Below are 26,184 nucleotides of genomic sequence, written 5' to 3'. Positions count from 1 at the left end.
TAAATGGCAAAGCTAGGGCTTCTTATTAGTCACCACTTAAATGCAAGTGAATTCACCAAGGTCACCCAGGAGCCTTTCCCCTTACCACCTATACCTTTCACAAAGGCGCCAATCTGAAGGGAGTGCTAAGAAAAACCTACTGAAGCCTAAAAATGCTGTCCAGCAGTCTCCTTTAGTCACACGTGGCTATTGGGCATTTGAAATGTGGCTAGTCTGAATTGAGGTGTGCCGTGTAAAATACACCAGATTTTGAAGACATACAAGAAAAAGAATGTAAACTATTCATTAATTTTATATTAATTACATGTTGAAGTGATAAGATTTTTGATACAGTGGACTAAATAAAATATATTGTAATGTAACTACAAGAAATTTTTAAGTTATACATGTGACTTGCATTTGTAGCCCGCATAATTTTTCTATTGGACAACACTAGGCTAGGCAGTAAGATTTGGAGCTGAGGAAGATGCCTATCCCTGTCTGTACACTCTACCCCAAATTCTGATAGGAAGGATTTGAGGGTTTTATTTTGTATTTACATCTTAAGATTACATCTTGCTACCATTTTCAGGTAGCAAGAATGAATAAATCACTCTGGAAATTATTCAACACTTAGCATAGCCAAGGAGAGACCTAGGGACGCAACTACATTGCATTATGGTGCTGCAGAAGCATCATGTAACAAGGTCAGACCGGAATCTGGCTTTGCCCTAGAATTACTTTTTGATCTTAGCAAAACAACAACAAAAAACCCACCTATCTTGGCCTTTTAGTGTTCTCAGTCTGTAGGGGAGATAATGCCCCTGCCTTACTTTCGAGGGATAAATGAGATGATCCCTGTAAAATGCTTTGAACTCTGTTAAGAAAATTCTCAATAATAGTTACAGGTCAAATCCTGTTACAAAAAAATACCCTTACAAAAAAAAAAAGCATTGTGTAGAAAAAAATTTCTAAACTCTAGCCAGTGGTTTAGTCGTTAAAAGCAATATTTGATACGACATTTCAGTACACCTAAAGAATTTAGACCATCTCTTTGAGATCATTGTAATTTACTTATACTATTAGAAGGCTATTGAGGTAGGAACTCTACAAAGTGAGGTAATGTCATCATCAACTCAACATTTATTGATTTTGCTACATTTGTGTACTGTTAGTCTAGAAGGAAGACAGAGATGAATACAGCATATGATTCCTACATTTTGTGTTCAGATTTGTGTTAGACACATTTGTAATTTCTTATACTATTTTTTAAACATTTGACTTTTTAACCATGTGTTTTTTAACAGAGTTAAAGCTCAGTAGTTAATCTACACTATACCATGTTTTTAGTGGAGGATTTAAAGGCACAGAAAAAAATGTAATTAACCCAATATAAATCAAATCAGTATTAAAATCCACAGTCACACAAGTGCAACTTACTCTTTACCCCATGTTGCCTTCATTGATGGAGAAATTAAGCCATCATTTAAAAACATCAAATCATCCTCTTTCACACCCAAACTAGAGATCAAGTGAACTGTTTAAGGTAAAATTTATGATTTAATGATTTCCCAAAAAGGCCAAAGTACTCACTATGCAGAAAGGCAAAGCCAACATGGAAAATTGGCATATATTCTATTATTTGGTGGTGGTATGTGTGCCTAAATTCCTGAGCATTTTTTTTTTTAAACCTGCAGTTTAGGCTCAGCTCAAAGAAGTAGCTAGAATTTTTCATCAATCCTTTATTCCCCTCAAAAAAAAAAAAAATTCCAGTCTGGGGTTTAAACTAAACGTGAAAAAAACTGTGTCACAAAAAAAGCACTTTTAAAATTCTTTTTGGGGACAGAGATTTTAAAAAATCAACTGTAGCTGAAAAGATGGGTTTGTAAGTAAAGAAAATGCATATCTTCATGGAGAACCTGAATAGCATTTTACTATCAAAATAAATATAGAAGGAAGATAGAGTAGAGTGGACTTCAGAACATCTTTAAGAAAAATCATCAACTCTCTTGAGGTTCAAATTCAGGAATCAATCATAATGAAATAATATAGGGGGATAAAATTTACCTTTGTTTTTCTAAACATTTTTCTTAAAATTTTTAATTTGCATATTAATAAGTAAACTAAAAACATTGGACTACTTTAAACTTAGAATGGCAAAAACATGTAGTTCATGATATAATAAAACTTAAGACTCAATATGAATTTCGTACTGGGTATTTAGAAACACTAATATTTATTTTTTAAGAAAATTTTTAAGTACAAAGTTCTTTGTGTATGTCTATGTAAGTGACATGCAGAGCAGTAATTATTGCTGTTATAGTAGTATATAATATATGTTTAGGATTATTAAAAAAAAAGCTAGATTTGTGTGTTCTGTCCATTCTTATAAACATAGGTGACAATCTCAGACAGCTGTTCCCATATCCAGTACTCCAGTGTCCACATCTCCATTGATTAAAGCCTCAGGGACCCAGCCTTTAACTTTAAAAGCAGGCAGGTTTAACAGATGAATTATTCTGAGATGAATGAGAAAGAAAGAGATTATTCTGTGACTGATAATTTTCAATGTCGTACATTGGCTCAGATGCTTACCATTAATCCTCTATGATAATAATAGCTTATATTTATTGAGCACTTACTATATATCAGGCACTATTGTAAGAGCTTTCCATGTATTTTCTCACTTATGGCTAACAACAACCACATGAGGAAGATGCTATTCACCTGTTTTTTGCAAAAGATGAAACTGAGGCCTATGGTCACATGGTTCCTAAGTGACAGAGCAGGTATCAAATTCAGTCTAACCCCAGAGCTTATACTCTGAACCATGCCTCTGCCATACACAACAGAAAATGGAATTAAAGCATTGAATTCAGGGTCTTCCAAGATCCCTTACAACTAATAAAGACACAACTAATAATACTATATTTTACCTCTGACTATCATGCAATTCTGGGTATCTAAATAAAAGCTGCTTCTAAGCAATTAACATCGCTCCTCTTCTTGTCTCGATTACTTTTTAGAAGTTAACTGGATAGACTATACAGCCTCTCAATGCTTTTCATAATGTTTTTGCAAAACTTTTAATGGAGTTGTAGAAACTAATATATCTTGTAAAAATATTTAACTGAAGTTTAGTAATTTCATTTTGCTTCAGCATCATTCTCTTCCAGTAAATTTAAGTAACAATGAAGGTACGGTATGTATTATATGAGCCTTTTTTGTAAATTTGTCTCTACCTGTGTATATGCAAAGGGAGATTTTATAGAATGATGTTAATAACGGTTATCTCTAGGTATTAGAATTTTTGGATTTTACTTTGTACTTTTTTGTTTTGCATAATTTTTTTTATAAGACACATGTATCACCTTTACAAAATCAGTAAAGTCTCTCAAAAAAAAAAAGATAGAGTTTTCATGTGTCTAAACACACCGTGCAACAAGAAACTTGAAGATTTGAAGCTAGATTATTGCCAGATTTTTTTAACTAGGCACCTCGATTTCTTCAAACTCTGTTCCATTTAAAGTGTAAAACATTTAGTGATAAAACAAAGAAACAGATTAGAGTATAAGAATGAAGAAATAAGAAGTCTAACATGAATTCTGTGTCTATAAGCATTTACGTGCCTCCTAATGGAAGAGTAGAATCCAAAGTGTTGTTTTCAGAAATTATCTATTAGGTTGGTAGTTTATATTCTAAAATCATGTTAGAAACATCACCAAGATCTGCTCTGTTTTTCTATGAATCCACTGTCTTTGTTATATTCAAAGATAAAATATTTCTATTTTATATGAAAAAATTTCAAGTATTGTTTAAAAATAGTTACTTTATACAGAAAAGACTAGAAGGAAATATGACAAAATGCTGGAAATGGATGTTCATGAGAGGTGGAATTATGGGTAGTTCTTTTTGCTGTTGCTTTACACTTTTCTGCATTTTCTAAGTTTTCTGCAATGAGAATGTATTACACAGATAATCAGTTTTTTAAAAAAGAAAACTAACCTAAGAGGTATTTATACCTAAACAAAACAATTAATCTAATTCATAATATTTTAAAAGTTTATTTTACAAATCTCCCATGCAGAAGTATTCCAAATAATTTATGTTATACTTCACCTTCAAGAAAGGAGAACAGAACTCCTCGCCCCGCCCCCCCACCACACACGCACACTCCTAAGAGGGCTGCATGTAGTGACTTCCTTCCAAAGAGTACAACCTGGAAAGAGGGGGAAAAAGAATAACTTTACAGTGGAGAAGGCTGACGAACACTATGTCAGCCGGGAGATCAAGTTCAACAGTTATAATGATAAGTCGTGTTGATAGTAGGTACCCTTCCTATAATGTTATGAAAATGGTACTTTACCTCTGTGGTCTTCTTCCCCAAAACTCATAATCCCAGTCTAATAATGAGAAAAACATCACACAAATCCCAGATGAGGGACATTCTACAAAATTATCTGATCGGTATTCCTCAAAAATGTCAAAATCAAAGAAAGTCTGAGAAATCGTCTGAGCCAAGAGGAACCAAAGGAGATATGACAATTTAATGTAATGTAATTTTCCTAAAACAGAAAAGAGAAAGAACATTAGGTAAAAACTAAGGAAATCTGATCGGTCCATTAATCGTTACAGATGAACAATACTAATGTAAGATGTTGGTAATAAGAATATGCGGGAACTCTATACTAGCTTCACAATTTTTCTGTAAATCTAAATCTAAAATAAAGTTATTTTTAAAGTCCATTTTAGCCTTTTGTGACTTTTATAGAAAATTTTCGCAAAAGTTGTGATGCACATGAAGGCAGTGTGTTTCTTGAATTCTGGATACTCATGATATTATGAAACCCTATCCTGTCTCCCAAATGCAAAAGAAAAAAAGTAAAAATAATGTCCCAAAAGTCATCTCCAACAAAAAACAATCCACTAAGATTTTTAGTTATCCAAGTTAACAGCTGTACTAGAAAAATTCTTTTTCCAAAGGGTCAGATACCATTCCAAGATACTATCTTAACTTTACAACTCTGAGGAAACAGACATTTCCAAGCACCAATTTTTATATAAATGTATATATGTGTACTTAAATATGCATACATAATGTAAATATACACATGTATATAAAATTTAAGGACCATATATCTATAATTGGATAGAAGAGCAAGTAAGAGAGTGGGCACAATAGAAATATAAAATGTAACTTTGTAGGGAAAAGAAAACATATTTCCAGATTTGCCAGTGAAGCAATGCTATCATTAGTTAGTCTGATATAGCCTTCTTCATGTTAGTAGGTGGTGGTCAAAGAGATTTTAAACAAAATGTAGAGCACACCATCAGCATTAGGATCTAAGATAAATCCCTGTATTGCTATATGGCATCAGAATTTGTGATTTTTCTGATCCTCATCAGTCAGAAGACTGAGTAATTTAGCAACAGATGATGGAAGATATCAAACTCAAAGATGAATGGAACCACGAAACCATGTGAAATTGTCATGATTACATGGGGATTTCTTTAAATAATCACATACATACATAAAAATAAGGTCACCACTGAGATAAACTATATATAAAATATGATTTTAAGAGTTCGTTTGTTTTTTTTTTTTTAAGAAAGGAATGATGAGTTCTGGAAAAGAATTCTTTTAAGTATCTTCAGTTCTGAAACAAAGTACCAGGTCAAATATAAAATTCTTATTTCTGATTCTTTAATTAATATTACCATTTAAGAATTCCTAACTTCAGGTAAAGTTTTTCATTTGAGACATTCATTACACTGAGTGAATCACAGGATATAATTTACTTTAGGTTTTGGGTCCTGTTAAAAACGTGAAAAACACAAAAGGTAACTTTTCCGGAGTATCATTCAATTACATTATTTCGAACAGATGGTGAGTTGTGTTCAGTTCTTAAATATAAACAAAAGTTTGAATGTGACTGGGATAAGGATAGGTCTTATTCGATTTTGGGGGTGGGATTTACTTTTATAAAAAAAAAGTGTACCTACATACACATAGTAGGTAAAGCTCAATTACAGCTTTTGGACCAAAATTTAACTGTTATTCTTTGAGAATCTGTGTCACTATTCTAAAAAAAGTATATATTTTGTATAATGTGTTTTATCTCCTTTCTTACAGCAACTGCTTCAAACACAAATGGAGAAATGAATGAGGAAAATCTCCTACATTTAAAATCCATCATGGAGAGAAAAGTAGGAAGAAGTCCAAGCCAGCCCTTAGAGATCTTCCCAAGTTCAATAGATTGATCTGGAAACAAGGAATGCTGCTTGAGCCCTTCCTTTAGCAGCACAAACTCTGGTCAGAGTTTCCAAACACATAGTGCTTAGAGAGACCACCTGCTCCTAACACAGGACAATGGCAATTGGGCCACCAACTCTTGCTTTAACACTAGCGATCCTTCACAACAAATGACAGGCTTTATGCTAGAAGAGTTTCCCAGTAAAAGAGTAAGCCAAAAGAAGCTAAACCTCACATCTGTGACGGAAGGTTATGAATTAGGAGCAAAATGGACAAATTAAAAAGCTGAAACTGGTCTATGGCCATGCCACCCTGAATGTACCCAATCCCGTCTGATCTTGAAAGCTAAGCAGGGCCGAGCCTGGTTAGTACTTGGATGGGAGACCACCAAGGAATACCAGATGCTGAAAAGTTAAAAAAAAAAAAAAAAAAAAACTAAAACTGAAGTCAGTCTGAGAGTAGAACCAAATAATAATTGCATAAATATCAGCCCTGGCAAGACAAAGAGTTCAAATCCTCACTTGGCAAGGGCATGGGCCCCCAAGTGCTATGAAGCCACCAAGAGGTAGAGAGGAAATTTGCCCAGGTGCTCACACATTCCTTAAACATGACCAATCTCAGCAGATGTGTGGCACAACCCAGGAGATTTAATCTATAATATCTCAAGATCTCCATCTCTTGGACCTCTCAGCAATTGGAGCGTAATCAGTGGTCAGGCCCTATAGCTTGCCCAGCTCTTCAAAATAGTTGAGGTCAACGAGAAATTCCAATTTCCCTAATTTGAATCTTTAGTCATATATGAGATAGCATGTTGAATTGGTATTCAATTAAAGGGGTATAAAGCAATACCTAATATTTTGCAGGTTAAGAGAATTAAAGTCAATATCAGCTATTAGAAAGAAATTCTCAATCAGTATCCTATGTTAACCCACATAGGGAAGTCAATAAACAACCGAATTTTAAATGTTTAAGCAGTTAGATCATAATACGATCTAGGTGAGATTGATGATAAAACTGAGAGGAAGTAACTGAAAGTCTTGGTATCACACAACTTTAATAATGCTGGTCTTTTGAAAACTAGAAACCCATATTGCTTTGGGTAATTTTTTTAAATTTTCAAATGTTTAGAAAATAAAATTTAATTTGTTCAAGAGCCTTCCATGTTGCAATTAAAATCACATATTCAGCAGTACCCAAGATAGAGTCATAGGAACAACCTGAAAAGGAACAAGCCACTGAAAGAAAAGTGTTTGGAACAAATGTGTTCCAAACTGTTTTAGTAAGTTATGGAACATACATAGAATGGAATAATAAGCAGCTGCGAAAAAGAACAAGGAAGATTATATGCATTGTTACAGAAGAATCTCTAATATACATTAAGTGAAGAAAGAAAACTGCAGAACAGTGTGTATAACATATTGCCATTGGTGGTGGGGGACGGAGGGGCTACCTGTGTGTGCTTTGACTTTTGTATGCCAAGTATCTCTAGAGAAATTAACAAAAACCCAGTACCAGTATTTGCTTCTGGGGGAGGTAGATAAGAGACAAGTTTTTTTTCACTGTAGTGTACTGTTTTATACCTTTTGAATGTTTAACTATTAACTATTTGTGTTTATTACAATTATTTGTATGTATTGCCTATCAAATAATAAGCATTGTCTCTAAAAAAGGAAGGCACTCTCTAAAAAGTAAAAGAGCATTTTGAGCATATTTTGGATAAATGGAGGAGGCCATCATGAAAGAAATCACCATTGCCTTGCAATAGAGAGCTATAGTGGAGAAAGGAGGGTGGAGGGATTTGCAATATGTTAACTGGGATGTCAGAAAGTAGATCAAAATTAATACCCAAATTGTGAAAATATGATAATTACTAACAGAAGGAAAAAGAATAAAGTCTGTCTAATTGTATTTAAGTAAACTGATATTTTAGGGAAAAGGACTAAACAGAGAAAATATTGGAACTCAAAAATTATAAAAAGGGAAAGAAAATCATTTGTGAAATAAAGCTTCAGAATGCTGTAATATCACAGTAAAATGTATAAATAAATTTTCAAATGAATTTCATCAGATCCAGATTTCTTATACAAACACACCCCTAAAACAGATAATTCAGGCACACACTGTAAGCAGCCTATACGACCATAAGACAATTCTGGACTTTTATGGCTATTTCTTTTTTAGGGGTCATTCTTTGCATTTTTACTGCTCTAATTTTACCTCTTCAAGTCACAGCAATGCAGATTGAGCTTTCTTTCTTTTTCAGTTTTGTTCCCAACCAAATCTTTTGTACATTTCTGGAATTTAAGCCACCTCAGTTACCGCTACTTATCTATAACACCATTGCTTTGAGGGATTAAAGCAGGTTTCTTGTAATACACTTAGATCAAGAGTTATCTGAGTTGAGAAGAATATCCTGTTTGAGTTGTGGATGGGGAGTCTTTTTTATTTTTTATTTTTTATTTATTTATTTTTTTAAATCTTGAGTTGTTTTGATTTCCCTTGAGAGCAGTAATCTTCAGCAAGTGATATTTTTAAAAAGCCCCAAACACACCACAAAACATTCCAAGTGATTTTAACTCCTGAATGAGGTTGGGCTACCTGAGTGATTCTCTTCTCTTCTTTGGCAGAAAGGATTAGAAACCTCCACAGAACTTGCTCTCTATTAAAGTGGAGTGCTGTGCATTCATTGGCAAGAGGTGAATTGTTTTCAGATTACATGCGAAAGAGTGTGTGTGTTTCTTTCCCACATCAAAGACTTGGATGGAAGCAGTTCTGAGTATTGCCAGGGATGCAAGAATTGGTGCTAAAGTGATTAACAAAATTGCTTTCCTGCAAAAGAAGCACAAAACATTACCTAGGGATTAGAGGAGGAGAGGGCAAGATTAAAGGTGATGTTGAATTTTGGGTGGAATATCTTATCCATCTTTTTCAAATCATGCTTCAAGGATTCTGCGGCCCCTCCTTAAGGAAACCTGAACAAATCAAAGTCTTGCTTTCTCAAGTTTTATACACAGGGGTTGCTGACAAGGTAAAATTAAAACTACTAACATAAGTAGCACTCCCTTGTGACCTCCATAGCTTCATCTCACACTACAAATACATGTTGAATGTATTTTATTCAGCACACACCAACGACTCCATTGATCAAAGATTCTTTCATTTGTAATTGGTTTGTCTATCCACCTGTTAGACTTAAATAATAGTGTCTTATAGAATTTCTGGAGTTGTTTGGTTTCAGTAAATTGTGACTTGATTAGTATAGCAATCCCTTTTTAAAAATATCTTTCACAGTCAAACCTTTGGTCTAGCCAAAATGTTTTTTTTTTTAAGCCATAAAACCTGTATTCTAAATAATGAAGGAAAGATGATACAGCAAACCTCACAATTTCTAGTTTAGGAAATTTTTTTTAGGGTACCTCTGAAATGCCCTATGACATGCTTTGTCACTTTGCATTTTTTCATCTCTTTCAAAAACTGAATTTAGGCCTCTCTTCTTCCAAGAAATCCTCCTGACTTTAGTCTCTCAATCAGAGACAGGCAGAAACATACAGGTACATACAACTGTTCTGGTATAAATAAACTTTTCTTCTTCCTTGGTTTTTCCTTCAAAGCATTAAGTCCAAAATAGGAATGAAACATATATCTGGATAGGTGGCAAAAATATATAAAGTTGAAGGTAATTATCAAAATAAATAAATTCAGAACTATATATACAGTATGATGCCATTTAAAATTTAACACACATATCATTCTTCAGAGACCATATATATGTATGTAAAGTACAAAAATTAGAACAAAATTATACGTCTCAAACTCATGGTAGTGGCTGCCTCTGAGAAGGAAGAAGGGAAATGAGATTGGGGTGAGTGCCGAAAGGGAATTTTAGCTACATCCATAATGTTTATTTCTTTTAAAAGAAAAAAAAAACAGCTAAGACAATTCACTTAGGCATAGTTAGGGGATAAGAAGTGTCCTTGAAATTCTTGTCTAAAAACACAACAGAGGTTTGAGATCTCACTTTTGTCTTCAAATTATTCTTTGACAAAACGTATAGATTTTTTTTGTCAGACATTAGTTATGTCTCACTTTTTAAAATAACAATAAAACCTGTTTCAAACTGATTAAATAATTCAGAATAGTTGTGATCTCCTCTCTACCCACAATATCTGTCCTCAGAAATTAATGTTCTGTGATGATGGAACTTTATCTTTGTGTGTGTTCTGTAAAGAATAAGACACACCATGAGTCCTCGGTAAAAAGAATAAATAGAGGAATAAGTAAATAAGCACTGTTTGCTTGCCGCCCCCACACGAAATAGTTTGTGGGCGTTTTTCATTTTGAAGTTGCTTCTCGAGGTTGCCTATGTGACTTCTTCGCTTTCAGGAACTTGTTGAGAACAATCATTTTTTTATCTGTCTTTCCTTGGGGTCCCGTAAGGTCACTGGACATAAGATAGCTGTGAAATTTGACATTGTTCCAATTTAAATGCTTTACTCCAGCAAGTGCAAGACTGTGGACGCTTCGGTGTGGGGATTGCCACGGCCAGGCCGTTTCTGAGACTCGCCAGCCCTCCAGGCTTCAAAGCCTGCCATCCTTGATCTCACTAAAGAATGTTTTTGAATTCTATGTCCATCTAGTGGTTGCCTGCAAAGATCTACTTGGCTTTTTCTTTCTTCCTTTTCTTTCACACTTGATCAGTGAGATTCTGTTTGTGATGGGGGTTTTGCCCCCCTTGGTCTTTAATTCTTTCACAGGTGGTTTCAAAGTGTCTATCCTTAGCCACTGCTTTCTATAAACAAGCAGGAATTCATGAACCACAGTTACTGATGGCTCTCCTCACGAGCAATTCTCCCCTCACTTTGAAAATAGACTGTTTTGTGGACAGTAAAGTACAGTTCTTTTTCACAGATGAGATTAGAGGCTTGAGAGGAGGCTGAAGGGGGGCAGTTTTTTCTTTTTCTTTCTTTTTTTTTTCTTAACTGGAGAGCCTTTGTGTTGTAACTCATTTTAGCAAATGCAAGAACTTTACTTATTTTACACTCAGTTGCACCTTTGGTTAAAGATGACGTGGCACTAAGTAGAGGGAATTTGCTGATTTCCTCATTAATTCCAACGTCTCCAGCATCCCTAGTGTAAAGTTAGGGGTTGAAGATCAGATGGTGATAGGAGCAATCATGGTTGTATATCCAAGGGATCAAATTATATCAATTCTACCTAAGAATTTTGATGGACCATAGGGTCGAGATACCTATCTTATCACCTTTCCCTTCTGTGGGCTGAAAATCTCTTCCCACGGCTCAGTTCCTTTGATTTGAGGTTTTAAGAGTATACACAATCTCTTATCTGTAGTAGCTGTTGGTCTTTTCGGTTTTCATACGGCTTATGAAAATTGCGGAGCTGATAGATCTATACTAATCTGAATTCTGTAAAGAAAAAATAGTGGAGGCCAAGTGTTATCACCTGGTCCCTAACACATTCACAGCATTAGGGCATATATGTGTCTTGCACCACCTTAACCTCTAGGAAAATGGGGGCACGCACGGAATTAAAGTCACTGTCTTTGTTCCAGTTTAAATTAAATTAAAAAATATTTTTAATATTTTACAGTACTTTTTCTCTTTATAAATATAAACCATTTTATTCGCATCAACTTAAAAAACACAAATTGTGTTCATGCAGCATTGTTAGTAATAGCAAAAAACTACAATTAAAAAATCTAAGTGTCCATCAGTAGGCAAGTGGAGAAATAAACTATAATGTATCCATCTATAGAATAGAATAATATGCTACACTTAAAAAGAGTGAAGCTGAAAGAGGGGAAACATTTCTAAGAAATAGTGTTGAGTGAAAAAAAGATGAAAAATGATATTACAAAAATGATATGTATAAAACAATCATACGTACATATGGGATTGAGGGAGGTGATCTAAGGGGATTTTAACCTTATCTGTAATATTTTAACTGTTTCATAAGAAGAATGTATTTATATAATTCTCATATAATTAAAAAATAATTTTAAATGTTTTAAAAAAATAAATACAAGATAATTAAAAAGAAAAAATTAAATCACCTATAATCTGCTACCTAGTCTTCCATATAGTCTTTTGTATATATTTTTCTAAAAGAAAAAATTTATTGTGGTAGAATATACATAACATAAAATTTACCATTTAACCATTTTTAAGTGTAGAGTTTAGTGGCATTAAGTACATTCACATTGTTGTGCAGCCATCACCACCATCTATCTCCAGAAGTTTTTCATCATCCCAAACTGAAACTCTGTACCCATTAAACAATAACTACTCATTTTCCCCTTGCCCAGGCTCTGGTAACTACAGTTCTACTTTCTGTCTCTATGTATTTTACTACTCTAAGCACCTCATATAAGTGGACTCATGCAATATTTGTGCTTTTGTGTCTGGTTTATTTCACGTAGTATAATGTCTTCAAGGTTTAATCATGTTGTGGCATGTATCAGAATTTCACTTCTTTTAAAGGCTGAGTAATATTCTATTGTATGTATAGACCACGATTTATCAATTCATCCATGATAGACATTTGGGTGTTTCCACCTTTTGGTTATTGTGAAGAATGCTGCAATGAACACTGACATACATATACCTATATGAGTCCCTGCTTTCAGTTCTTTGTATATATACCCAGAAGTGGAATTGCTGGATCAAATGGTAATTCTATGTTTAGATTTTGAGAAATCACCATATTGTTTTCCACAATGGCTGTAGCATTTTACATTCTCGCCAGCAACGCACAATGTTCGAATTTCTCTATATCCAAACCAATACTTGTTTTCTGTTTTGTTTTGTTTTGTTTTGTTTTTAAATAGCCATCCTTATAGGTATGAAGTGGTTAATACTTTTAAAAATGTAAAATTGGCCTCAACTGTAGCTTGATATAACCTCGACATTTTTCTATGCCAATAAATATTCTTAAACAATGTGTTTAATGGCTGCATAGCATTCCACTGAATAAGATGTACCAAAATTTACTCAGCCAATTCCCTATTATTGGAAACTTAGGTGTTCCTAGTTTTTTGGAATTATAAAGAGTGCTCCATATTCACATACTTGGCTTGGCTTTAAATTTGCTTATAAATTCCTAACAGTAATATTGCTGAGTCATAGGGCATGTACTTTTTTTAAAGCTTTGAAGATCAACACCTATTTTAAAATTCAATTAAAAAGAGGAATCGAAGGACAGAAAGAATTGCTACTGCAGCTACACACTTGAGACCCCAAGAAAACTACTACTTAATCAGTTGAGAAATTCCCACATACAATGTAAAGAGTGGGCATTGTCTGTTAACCTTCCAGCAATTCGTCTGTCACCATTGACCTACATGAATATCTTCAGTTTAGGAAAAGAATGTAGAAGCCTCTTAGTAGAAGGCTTGATTCAGTGGTACTCAGGATGGTAAAATATTTGGTGTGTGAGCATTTTCATCACTGTAGTTCACTATAGGATCCAGGACCAATCTGAATCTCTTTCACTTTTATCATTACTGAAATATGATGCTATCTCTGGGGTGGAAATTGCAAAAGTATTTAAAAGTACCCAGGAATAACACAATTGAGACAATAAGTTCAACGAGAGAAATCATCCAGGAATAAATGACGAGGGGCTAGCTTTCTCCCTCCTGAACTACCTAATTATTAGTTAATACAGCCTGTGCCCCCACAGACTTGGAAATCCTGGACAAACTTTAGTTATGTCTCTCCCTCCCTTATTCCGAGAACTTTGCCACCCATAGGTTTCATGGTTAATACAAACCCCTTTGCCCAGCACTCAATATTCTGGATTCTTCTGACCGCTCTCCTTATTGTCCCAGCATGAAACCTACCCATCCAAACTACCTATTTGTAGTATTCCAAACAATACTGGGTAAAGACCTTTAGATTTGGAGTCAGATCATCTAGATTTGAACCTGGCTCTGCCATTTCTTTATTAGGTGACTTTGGGCAAAGTATTTAATCTTGCTGAGCTTCAGTTTCCTCATCTGTAAGACAGGGATGACAAAGCTTAATCCACTGTATTACTAAGTATATATTAAACTAGACAACAGCATGTAAATTAGCACAATGTGGAGTGTGTAGTGAGTGTCTGATAGGTGACATGAATGTCTTGTTTATACTGGCCTCTGAGCCTTTATTCCCACCTGCTTTCTTTCTAGAAAAGTCGTCTCTTATCTGAACCCCACCTATCCATCAACGCAAACTCGTGAAAGCCCTCCCACAAAAATTGTTAGCACTCCCTGACTTGACTATTCATTTGGCATTTGCCTGTACTACCTGTATTGTAGTATTTCTTTTCTACCTGGTATTGGTCATAGTTTTTACCACGTATTTTTCTTCAGGTAGCCTATCAAAGGACAGAAACCATGCCTACTATCCCTTTCCCCCACCCCACTTTTTCCCTTCTGCATCAAGAATATTTTACACATAGTAGATGCTAAATAAAATAAAAATGTGTTGACTGCCCCTTTTTGCTCCTCCCACTCTTCATGGGCTGCTTGGATCAGTAGGTCCATGTCAGTCCTTCTAAATGAACTCTCTCCTGGGCAATTTTCAGGGAGCACTTATTGCCCCAACAATAATTATAATTAATGTATAGTACTTCCTTGCTTACCACAATAGCCTGCAAAGGCAACAGAATAGATATTATTATTATCATCCCTATTTCTCAGAGACTCAATGAGGTCAAGTGATTTATAACCGAGCTAGTGTATGGCAGAACTGAAAACTGAACTAAGATCCTCTGATTGCATAGCTCATGCTCTTAGCTTCATGTAATAAAACCTCTCTCCATATTTAACTGCTAATGAACACTTGTCTCTCTCTGAAGTGATGTTATTATTGACTTTTAGGTCCTTATCTAAGAAGAAAATGGTGGTGCTCTTGGGTATGGTAACCACCTGAAGAAACTTTAGTGCTTGCAGAGGCACAAAAGAAATGCACACAATATGCCAGTTCTTGCGGACATGTTCCATGTGAGAACCTTCTGTAAAGCATTTCCTTGGGACCCAGAATGAAAGCTGGGCCTTTGGTAAGAAGGTGTCTTTCTCTTATACCTTAATTAATTGTGATTCAGAGCAGCACTCTTAGAAATGGTTCCCCCATTGCACTCGTTACTTCTTAGGTGACCTGCCCCCAGTGTTCCAAGGCCTTGGCTCTGGCTCCCAGGAGTTCTTCCCTTGCAGTCACCCTCCATGATCTAAGGTCCCTCCAGCAGAAGGCACAACTCTTTAATCACAGCTTGAGGGAATAATAGGTGATGCAGATTCAAAGAGATTCTAAGGGCTATCTTATCACTTCATGGTCCTCCAGCATACCGGCATATCTCTCCAGCTACCCATTTCCTTCTCTGACAGCTCAATGGACATTCTGCAGATTTAGGGAAGGTATAAATCCACAGACAGTTCACCTGTAATCCAAAGCAGAGTCATTCATGTCTCTCAGCTACCTCGGTCACTAATTAAGCAACAGCCTTTCTGTGCAGAGCATCAGTCTATTTATTGTTCCAGTAAAAATCCCTGGAAGCCACATGAGTCGTGACTTAGCTGTTATCCTAGATTCTCTTGATAACAGTTGCTTAAACTCATCCCTGCCCTGCCACTCTTAGATACTTGGGCACTAAAGTCAACTTTGCCTAGTTGCTTTCATATTTGTTCAATACACACTAATTGAGAACTACTTCCCAGGTACCTTGCTAGGCACTGGGGGAAAAAATGTAGTGTCTAGAATCATCTCATTTTTTCTCAACCCAGCTTTCACTGAAAGCCCCAATTTCTCACAACCAAGAAGCCTCATGTCAGCAACAACCCCCAGTTGCACAGAGATGGTTCATGTTTCCTTATTGTTTTCTGAAACCAACATTAGCATAAACATTAATACAGCAATGACCTAATTATACTCTAATTATTCTGGGCCAAAAAAATGGTAGTTTAGTCTCAATTCATATACTATTTTGGTAGATTGTTATATGTAACCCCAGGCATAATATGCCTTCATCTTTAGCCACATCATTTGGTAAAGACTTCTCTCCCCTTCTCATGACACTGTTACCACTAACTTTCCCACACCCACCATTCTGTCTCAAACACTAAGAGTTCAAACCTCTCTTCCAAAGATCTTAACCTTGAGACGTAGACATTCTCCCTTATTTCTCAACAGCACCCCTTCCTCCCTAGCTGTTCTTTAGCATAACATCGACTCAGCCAAATGAAATAAACAAATATTTACAGAGTGAGGAAAGAGGGAAAGATGGGGAGGGAGACAGCTGTGATTACTGACCCATCCTGCCCCAGCTTTCACTCATTAAGAGTGTTTTTGGGTACAGGCTCAAAATGGCAGTTAAGAATATAAAAGTATAGTTTCTTATGCTTTCCTAAAGACTAGCAATAAATAATTGGGATTTGAAATTTAAAAAACAACACCATTTACAATAGTACCCTCCCCCGCCCCAAAAAAACACTTGGTTATAAAACATGTACAGGATCTATATGTAGAAAACTGATGAAAGAAATAAAGGGAGTCTAAATAAATGGAGAGAGATTTCATGTTAGGAGGTTAGTACACAAAAGTCAATTGCTTTCCCATATACCAGGAATAAAAGATTGGAATCTGAATTTTTTTTTAAAATACCATTTAAAAGACTTGTTACTTAGAGTCATCAGGTTCATTCAGGTGATTATTAGCACATTAGCATGGCGATTAGCCGACTCAACTTGACTATGCCCTTTAGTCAGAAATCCTGGGGCTATTGAGACCTTTCATGTAGTGGCCCAGACCTCATCTTCAATTCTAAGTCAAAGCAGTCCTTTGAGTGATTCTAACCATGCCTGGATTTCTCTGAGGTACTATTTGTCAAGTCTTTTTTTTTTTTTTTACCTCCAAGCCTCTTTCATTTAGACAGCTACATTTTCCCTGCAGGCTTCTATTCCTCATTTTCAAACCTTCCTACCTCTCTTGCTTCCAGCTGATTACTGAGCTTTGGTCTGACACTTCCGAAGGCACCTCCAACCTCCAGCAAGTCATACTGCCTTTTGTCCTATTTCCCAGCTATTGTCTAGCTTCTCTGTTCTTCGCTCCTCTTCACCTCCAACTCCCTCCGTGCTCTTCGCCTGGGTACAAGTCAGTCCTTCAAGAGTGCACTTACCATGTTTAAATCGTTTTCTCTGAAACAAATATTTGCATATGCGAACCCCACATTTGCCATCTGGTTTTTCCTACTTCCCAGCCAGAGGAACTCTCAATTTCATATACATTTTGGGAAATAAAGTTTTCCCCAGATGGTCTCTCCAAAGCACCAAAGTGAGGTCAGGGTTTATGCATTCCTTCAAAGGTTCTGGGCAAAGGTTAGAATTACTCATGTTTTCTTGGTCCCATCAGTAGTTATTTCGTCAGTGCACCTGATAATGGGACACAACCTGACTCTTTCTTAGCTAAAAGCACACCAGAGTTTGAGAGAGATGTTGAACCATAAACTGGTATCCCCAGGGAGGGGAGAGAAACCTGCCCAGTTGCTCAAATAATTTCAAACCAAATCCCCTAAGAATACTTCCACAGGGAGAGAAAAAGAGTATGAATAATAGAAAGATGATGAACCAGGTGTGCCAAAAACATTTCTTAGTCATTCTTAGCCATAGAAGGGGATGGGGGCAGCCTCACATCTCTACTGGGAAACATATTTCCCCTTTTAAATCAGGAAAGAAAAAAAACAACAACATAGCCCCAAATAGAGAATGTTTTCTTTTGTAACTGGAAGCAAACATCGCTGATGGCTTTAACAGCTGTCTGCCAACATGGCCTGAGAAGCAGGCAAGCTCAAACATTTTTCGAGATCAACACATGTACAGACATACAGTATATTAGGTCAAATTATAAATCCAGGAATAAAAGAACAAATAAACAAGTTTCAGCTTTCTCTAGCCTTCTGTGTTCAACACCAACTAAATTAGACTCTGAAGCAGAGAAATCTAGATTCCAAGAAGAAAGGTCTCCCAGGAGTTCAAGTCAAACTCTCTCTAGTAGGAAAAGGTGCCGTTGCAGATTAACTGGCTGACGACTGACCAGGTCCAGGCTGATGGCCCTGCCTAGCTGAGGCTCCTTGTGTCAGCCTAGCAGACTCTGAGGATGTGTGACAGGTTAACTTTAGGCCTGCCATTGACTTGATCTTTGACCCCAGTAAATCATTTAATATGCCATGTGCCTTTGTCCATATGTTCATGTTTGGTGTAATTTGGATGAGAATTCCAGCAAGTCTGGGTGTGCTACCCATTAGAGCTAAATCTCCCCCTTTTAGAGCTTCTAGGAAGAACCTCTGGACAGCTGCTTTGCAGAGAGCCGAGGTGCCTGGACAAACCAAATTGAAATGCCTGCAGATGGTGAGACTAGCATTGCCTTAGTTGTAGCCAAAAAGGAGAACAAATTTGTTCTTTGGTTATCAAAACTAACACAAGACTTTTGTGATAGTTTTGCTTTAGGCCTAGAAACCCACCGGAGTGTAGGACGTGGGAGAATACTGGGTTTTCTTCTGATTCTACCACTATGCTAATTAGGTGACCTTGAGCAAGTCACTTAAGCCAGGCTGTTCAGATATTGGTCATGAAATCAATGAAATGGATTGGACCTAAACATTTTTAATGAAATCAAGTTGAATAGAATAGAAACTCTCAGTGCTTAGCCCACAATAAGTAGAAACACTATCGTGTGAGGGCGCGGCTATGTATTTTTTGGGGTCATAATAAACAATACATTTCTTACTGTGGATAACAAACAAAAAAGTTTTTCAACCAGCAATTTAGACCATAGAGTTTTGATCTTCCCATTTCTTGAGTGGAAATAATTCATTTTATACATATACATATATACATATTCAGATGCACATTGTACATAATGAGCACCATAGTGTGTCAGACACAGTGGCATATGACATATATAGGCATTACAATGCCCTGTCCTCATGGAGCTTTCAGCTAGTGGGGGAGCCAGTCATAAAATAATTACATAATTATTTAACTACCATTGCGATAAGGGTTATAAGAGACTTACAAAGCATGAAAAGAGTGTATAACACAGGTTCCTAACCTGGACTGGGAAATCAGGGGCCAGCCTCCCTAAGAAAGTAACAGAAGGAGGCAGAAGGACCAGCAAGTGTGAGAAGACCCTGAAGGAGTAACAGTGTCAGTCAAATGAGATGGTGGTGGAAATACTTCACAGTAGAGTGTTATTCGAATGTGGTATGTTATTATTGAAAACCATGAATATAAACATGCCTTAAAGAGAGCTTAGTTTCCTCTATGCATCCATTCAGTGATTAGTTGAGCACTGCTGAGTGCCAGATACTGTTCTAGGTTCTGGGGATACAGCAGTAAATAAGACAGGGTCACTGCCCTGGAAAGGTTCCCTTTCAGAGACAGAGACAAATAATAAACACATAAAACTGTAATTTCAGAGAGTGGTAAAGTGGAGCAGAAGAATAAAGAATAATAGAGGTAGAGGAAGTGTTTTAAAGAGGAAGGCAGGGTTCTCTGAGGGAACCAGATATGAATAAAATGAAATTTCCCATTTTCTGATGTTGTGACCTTAGATATGTCATCTAACGTTTCAAGACTTAGTTGCCTCATCAGTTAAATAAGGATACTTATACCCATCTCACAGGACTTCCCTGAGGACTAAATGAGACAAGGAATGCAGGCCTCCAGCACAGTGCTATCATGAATAGGCACTTAACAATTGCTAAATAATTGACTGTCTGCTGATCTGTTATTTAAGATAATAAGAATATGTTGGGAAAGATATAGAACAACAAAAAGGAGAAAGTAGGCCTTCTATTTTCATACCAGGCTGGATAAATCCCTCAAAAGGAGTCATTATTGGTCTTTGACTCAGTCAGTTGTGTCTTCTGGGAAGCAGACTCTGAGACAGAGTATAGTGTGCAAGCAGTTTGGGTTGGGGAGGGGGACTGCCTGGGAAAGACAAAAGAAGGAAGAAGCAGAATTGGGAAGGAAAAGGCTCTGGAGGAAAAACTGTTGGTTGGAGGAGTCCTACGCTGGCAGAAATGGCCAGTCCCTGGCCCCTCTGCTATGCTCAGTCATTAGCGAGAGCTGCCTGTGAAGAACACGGGCTCATCTCTGAAGGGCAGCCACATGGAAAATTCTTCCTTGAAGGGAGATCTGAGTGCTGTGCCTCTGTAACTGCCACAAACTCTCAGCCTCACCATGGGAACCTTGTACACTTTTTGCTGTCAACGGCGCTGCGCTTCCTTGGGAGAGGAAAATCCGATGTATTCTGACTTGAGAAAGGCTGCACAAAGTAAAGGCACTCAAAGGGCCAGAGGAGCCCAGCCCTGATTTTATGATATTCTGTTTCTGTAACTTTGGCCATAAGTTACAGAAAACGCAACTCAAAATGGCTTGAATAAAAAACATTTGTAGTCTCATATTAAGAAATCTGGAGGAAGGAGGCCCCCAATTTAGAATTCAATGATGTCATCATTGTGTTGTCGCTTCAGATGAAGCTTTTTTACTATTCTGACATTCTCAGCATGTCAGCATTGTCTCCATTAGCACCCTTCATGGTTCCAAGAACCATGCTGCTGCAGTTCTAGGTATCTCATGTGAACAAGATAAGATCTAGCAGAAGACAGACCCAATCTTCTTGTGCGTCTCTTTATCAGTGGGGAAACTTTTTTCAGAAACCCCCAGCAGACTTACTCTCATGTCCCACTAGCTAGACTTTCAGTACATACTCACCTGTATGCAAGTCACCACTAAGACCAATGGGATTGCCATGACTCATGGGCCTGCAGACCTGGGATGATGAGGTTAAAAAACTCCTTCTACTTTTATTTTTAATATGTAACTTTATATACATATACATGTCTACATACACACATATTTAAACATATATACATCAGCTATACTGAAATATAATTCTCATACAAATGTATGAGTCTTTTTTTAACTGAAAAAAAAGTTTGTTGATCATTGACTTTTTAAAATTGTGGTAGAATATGCATAACACAAAATTTACCACCTTAACCATTTTCAAATGTACAGTTCAGTGGTATGAAGCAAATTCATTTTGTGCCAGTATCACCACCATGCATCCACAGAAATCTCTTCACCTTGCAAAACTGAAACTCTGTACCCATTAATCAGTAACTCCCCATTCTTCTTCCTCCCAATCCCCGGCAACTAGCATTCTACTTTCTGTCTCTGTGTAGTTGATGACTCTAGATCTCTCATATCTGTGGACTCATACAGTATTTGTCCTGTGTCTGGCTTACTGCACTTATACTGTCCTCAACGTTCATTCATTTTGTAGTATGTATCAGAATTTCCTTCTTCTTAAGGCTAAATAATATTCCTTTGTGTATATATATCACATTTTTTTATCCATTCGTCTATCAATGGACACTTGGGTTGTCCCACCTTTTGGCTATTGCAAATAATACTCCTATGAATACGGGTGTACAAATATCTCTTTGAGATCCTGCTTTCAATTCTTTTAGGTATTTACCCAGAAGTGGAATTGCTGGATCAACTGCTAAGTCTATTTGTTATTTTTTGAGGAACTGCCATACTGTTTTCCACAGCGGCTGCACCATTTACGTTCCCACCAACAGTGCAGAAAGGTTCCAATTTCTTCACGTCACACCAACACTTGTTATTTTTTGTTTTTTGTTTTTTGGGTTTTTTTCTAGTATAGTAGCCACCCTAATGGTTGTGAGGTCATATCCCATTGTGGTTTTGATTGGCTTTTCCCTGACTATTAGTAATGTTGAACATCTTTCATGAGCATCTTATTGGCCATTTGTATACCTTCTTTAGAGAAATTTCTATTCAAGTCCTTTGCCCAGTTTTTAACTGGGTTGTTTTTTTGTTGTTGATGCTGAGTTATAGAAGTTCTTTATATATTTTAGATATTAACTCCTTATCAAATATGTGATTTGCAAATATTTACCAATATGTGACTTTTTTTAAAAATGGAGAGCTCAGCCTGTGGAGCTTACTGCTTAGATTCAAATCCTAGTTGTGCCACTTATTGGTCTGAAGAGAAAGGTAAACAATCACACAGCATCCATGGCTTGCAGACAAGAAAGGAAGGGGCAATGACAGTTAAGTATCAATCAGCAGAGTTCATTACACAGTACTAGATGTCAAAGCAGGGAGGTATAGGTGGGGCTTACTTTAGTTTTCAAGTCAAGTAGCATAAATGTCAAGTAATTCTAGAAGATAACGTTTCATTGAGTGCTGACTGTGCCAGGGCCATACCAAGTCTTTTGCATACATTATCTTATTTTATTTATTCATTCAACAAGTATTTAATGAAAACCTACTATGAACCTGTCACTGGTGAGATAAAAACAAAATAAAACAAGAAATTAGACATTGTGCCTGCCCTCAAGTAGTTTACAGACTTTGGTCAAAGAATCAAACAACTTAACAAGGATGCTAAGTGCTATAAAAGAAAGGTCCATGGTTTTATAAAAATTGACCTGGTTGAGCATATTAGGGAAGACTGCTCTAGAAATGAAGGAAATGGAGCTTACCTTGAGGTAAGAAAGGATAGCGGTAAAGACCTAGGGCATCCCAGACACATCATCCCCAGGTCCAATCATCATCCCCACTGGAGCGTAAGCTCTCTGACTACAAGGTCTTTGTCTGTCTTGTTCACCAATACAGCTCTTTTGCCTGAGACACAGCTCTCAATAACTTTTGTGGAATGAGCGTATTCTCATTTTATAGAAGTGGAACTTGTATCTCGGAGAGTGTAAGTAACTTAAGCAAGGTCACAGCGCTAGTAAGTGGTAGAACTGGGTTTGATGCCAGGCAGTAAGCTCTGGAACTTGAGCTTTTAACCTTTTTAAAAGTCATATATTGGAAGCATTTGAGATCTTGCTTCCCAGCAATTGTTGGTTTGGGCTCAAATAAAGTCTTACCAAAATTCTCAAAAAAAAAATAAAATTAAATTAAAAAATCACATATATAGATTTTTAAGTAAAAAGTAAAAATACTTCCTTAACCCCATCATCCCAGGCCTATAGAAAAAAGTAATCTCTTCTCCAGCCTCCAAAAGCATTTATTTCAACTTGCTGGTATGGCCCATATCACATTATATCGTAGTAGCTCTCCACATGACTACCCACCTCTTGTCTCCCCAGCTCCAGCCTTCCTTCCCTCTGAGTAATAGTAAACTATTTAAGAGCTATTTAAGAGACTATATCTAAATATGTACACAGTGCTATACTTAAGAATGCAGGCTCAGAGTTTGAGAAGACCTGGGGATAAAGCCTTGTTCTGCTGCTTACTAGTTGTATAATCTTAGGTTCTTTACTTAACCTTTCTAAGCCTCTGTTTCTTTACCTATAAGATGGGGATAGTAATAGAACCACCACATCACAAGGTTGTTGCAAAGATTAATTGAGATAATGCCTCTAAAGCACTTAGGCTAGTACTTGGCACAAAGTAAGAACTCAATAAAAGTTTGCAGATACTCTATACTAGAAAAAAATAAAACCAACATCAATACCCACCCCACCCCCAACTGGAAGAAAAATTATGTGGTGTTTTTTTTCTAGGTCAGGGATGGGCAGGCTTCAGCTACTGGGTTTTTCTTCTTCAAAATACACTACTGGCAGCATCACCCTGAGCCACAGTCTCTTGTGGAAGGAAGGCATTGGTCAGTAAGGGGGTGACCTAAGAGGGTCCCAGAATCACTAAGTTACTTTCCCATCCCCAACCCTAAAGACTTCGTGCAGCTCCTGCTCAGGCCTTGCCAGTCCTCCACCTCTTCCTTTCTTTTTTTTCCATCCCTCCCTCCCCACTTCAAACCCTGGGAAAAAATGAAGAAAAGCTTACCAACCAAGAAGGCTTTTCACTTCATTGTGTTTTCCAGCTAGACCTGAACAGACGGCGATCAATTCAGCCCTCTCTCACCCTCCCTCCTCTCTTCTTCTCTCATGTCCTCTTTGTTTTTTTCCTCTCAGACTGTGTCTTCAGGCTTAGGAAAAAGCAGTTACCTCCCAGCAGCATGAGGAGACAAGAAACTTCAGTTGCCAGTAGCAAACACAACATGATTGTAACAGGTCCCCATGGCCCTTGGCACTTAGAAAAGCTGAGAAGCAGGGGATCCCGTTCAGATTCTCTGAGAAACTCCTCAGCTTGACCACTTCTGTCCCAACCCAGGCTCAGCTGCAACGAGTCACACAGAAAACCTCAATCTCCTCTGGCCAAGAAACTTCTAAAGTTCTCCCCATCCCCAGGCAATGGGTTCTCATTCCAAGTCTGAGGAAACCTGGCCAGTTGGAATCAACGGGGATGAAGAAGGAATACACCTTTTCCATTTTCAAAGCAGCCTAGTGGGATTTTGTTTTTTTCCAGCAGGGTAACTCCAAATTGGCAAGACTTTCAAAGCTACAAATTTCCATGTCCCCAGCCCTGACTAAAAAAATTTCCTGGTTAAGCTGGCATGTGTGGAGGTTTGGGGTATGAGAGTGAGAAACGTTTCACAAATAGTTAAACCTGAGCTATGAATCAAATTAATCTAAACAAGATTCTCCCCTGTCCACATGCTGTACTAGTTACCCTCCTTAATTCCTATTTCAAACATATATTCAAAAATAACTACTAATTATCAAGCACCCAGTAAGTACCAGGAACTGAACTGTTTTATTTACTTATGTAGACTCATTTTATCTTCACAACTATGCAAGATAGGGATTTTTTTTTTTATTGTTTTCTTTATGAAGAACAGACAAGTTAAGTAATTTCTACAAAGTCACGCAGTTGGCAAAACTAGAGTTTAAATCTCATCCCCCGCACAGTAACACGGAGGAATCTCAAAATCACTCTGCAGAGTGAAAGAAGGCAGGCAAAAAAGAGTACTAACTGTTTGAATCCATACGGAAAATGAGAACTAATCTATGGTGATAGGAAGCAAATCAGTAGTTAGCTGGGGGATGAGGTGGAGGCGAGGGTGAATTGCAAAGGGGCACAAAGGAACCTTTGGAGGTGATGGAAATGTTTATAATCTTGATTGTGGTGATGATTTCACAGGTGTATACATATGTCAAAACTGACCAAACCGTACACTTTAATATGTGCAAGTCAGTGTACTTTAGTTATACCTCAATAAGATTGAAAAAATTACCTCCAAAATCCCATCCATTAAATTGTTTCCACAAATGCATTTACTCTTTGCAAATCATAGAGTCTAGCCTAACTCTGGTTCAGATTTTTATGTTGTCTCTAGGTCCTGTTGGGGTGAGAGGACCTAGCTGCCATCAGCTCTTCTCACTGGAAATTCCAGGTAGTCAGAACTGTGATTTGGGAAATTCTTTTGCACGCCTCACAATTAGGCCTAACTAAATTTTGATATGCTGCTAACGATCATCTAAAGCAGCAGTTCTCAAAGCATTTGTTCTCAGGACTCCTTTACTCTCTTGAAATGTATTGAGGTCCATTTATCATATTAGAAATTAAAACTGAGAACTTTTAAAGATAGTTAATTCATTTTAAAAACAATAAACCTATTACATATGGCATAAACATTTTTATTAAAAATAACTAGACTTTCCCAAAAAATTAGTGAGTGAAGTAGGGCTGTTTTGCATTTTTGCAAATCTAATTTCTGGCTTCATAGATGACAGGATTCTCATATTTGCTTCATTCGATCTGTTGCAATGAATGCAAAAATCTGAATGCGATGAATGAAGCTTTTCCAGAAGCTTCACATTCTGTAGTTTCTGACAAAGTCCACTGTTCACTTGTAAGAGAATGAGAATGAAAAAGGCAGATAACAATTTAGTATTACTATGAAAATAGTTTGATCTTGCATATCTCTGAAAGGATCTTGGGGAGCCCCAGAGGTCCCCAGACCATACTCTGAGAATCTTTGATCTAAAATGTTCAGAACCATGAACTAAACTAT

The 26,184-nt window shown here is 36.8% G+C and overlaps 1 pseudogene; it reads left to right on the top strand.

Moving 5' to 3' along the window:
- Window positions 1-6,526: 6,526 nt before the first annotated feature.
- Window positions 6,527-6,645, top strand: LOC120610050 (uncharacterized; annotated as a pseudogene).
- Window positions 6,646-26,184: the final 19,539 nt, after the last annotated feature.

Source organism: Pteropus medius, unplaced genomic scaffold, assembly GCF_902729225.1.
Source record: "Pteropus medius unplaced genomic scaffold, Ma_sr-lr_union100, whole genome shotgun sequence".
Lineage (NCBI taxonomy): Eukaryota > Metazoa > Chordata > Mammalia > Chiroptera > Pteropodidae > Pteropus > Pteropus medius.
This window is presented reverse-complemented; position numbering and strand designations above follow the sequence as displayed.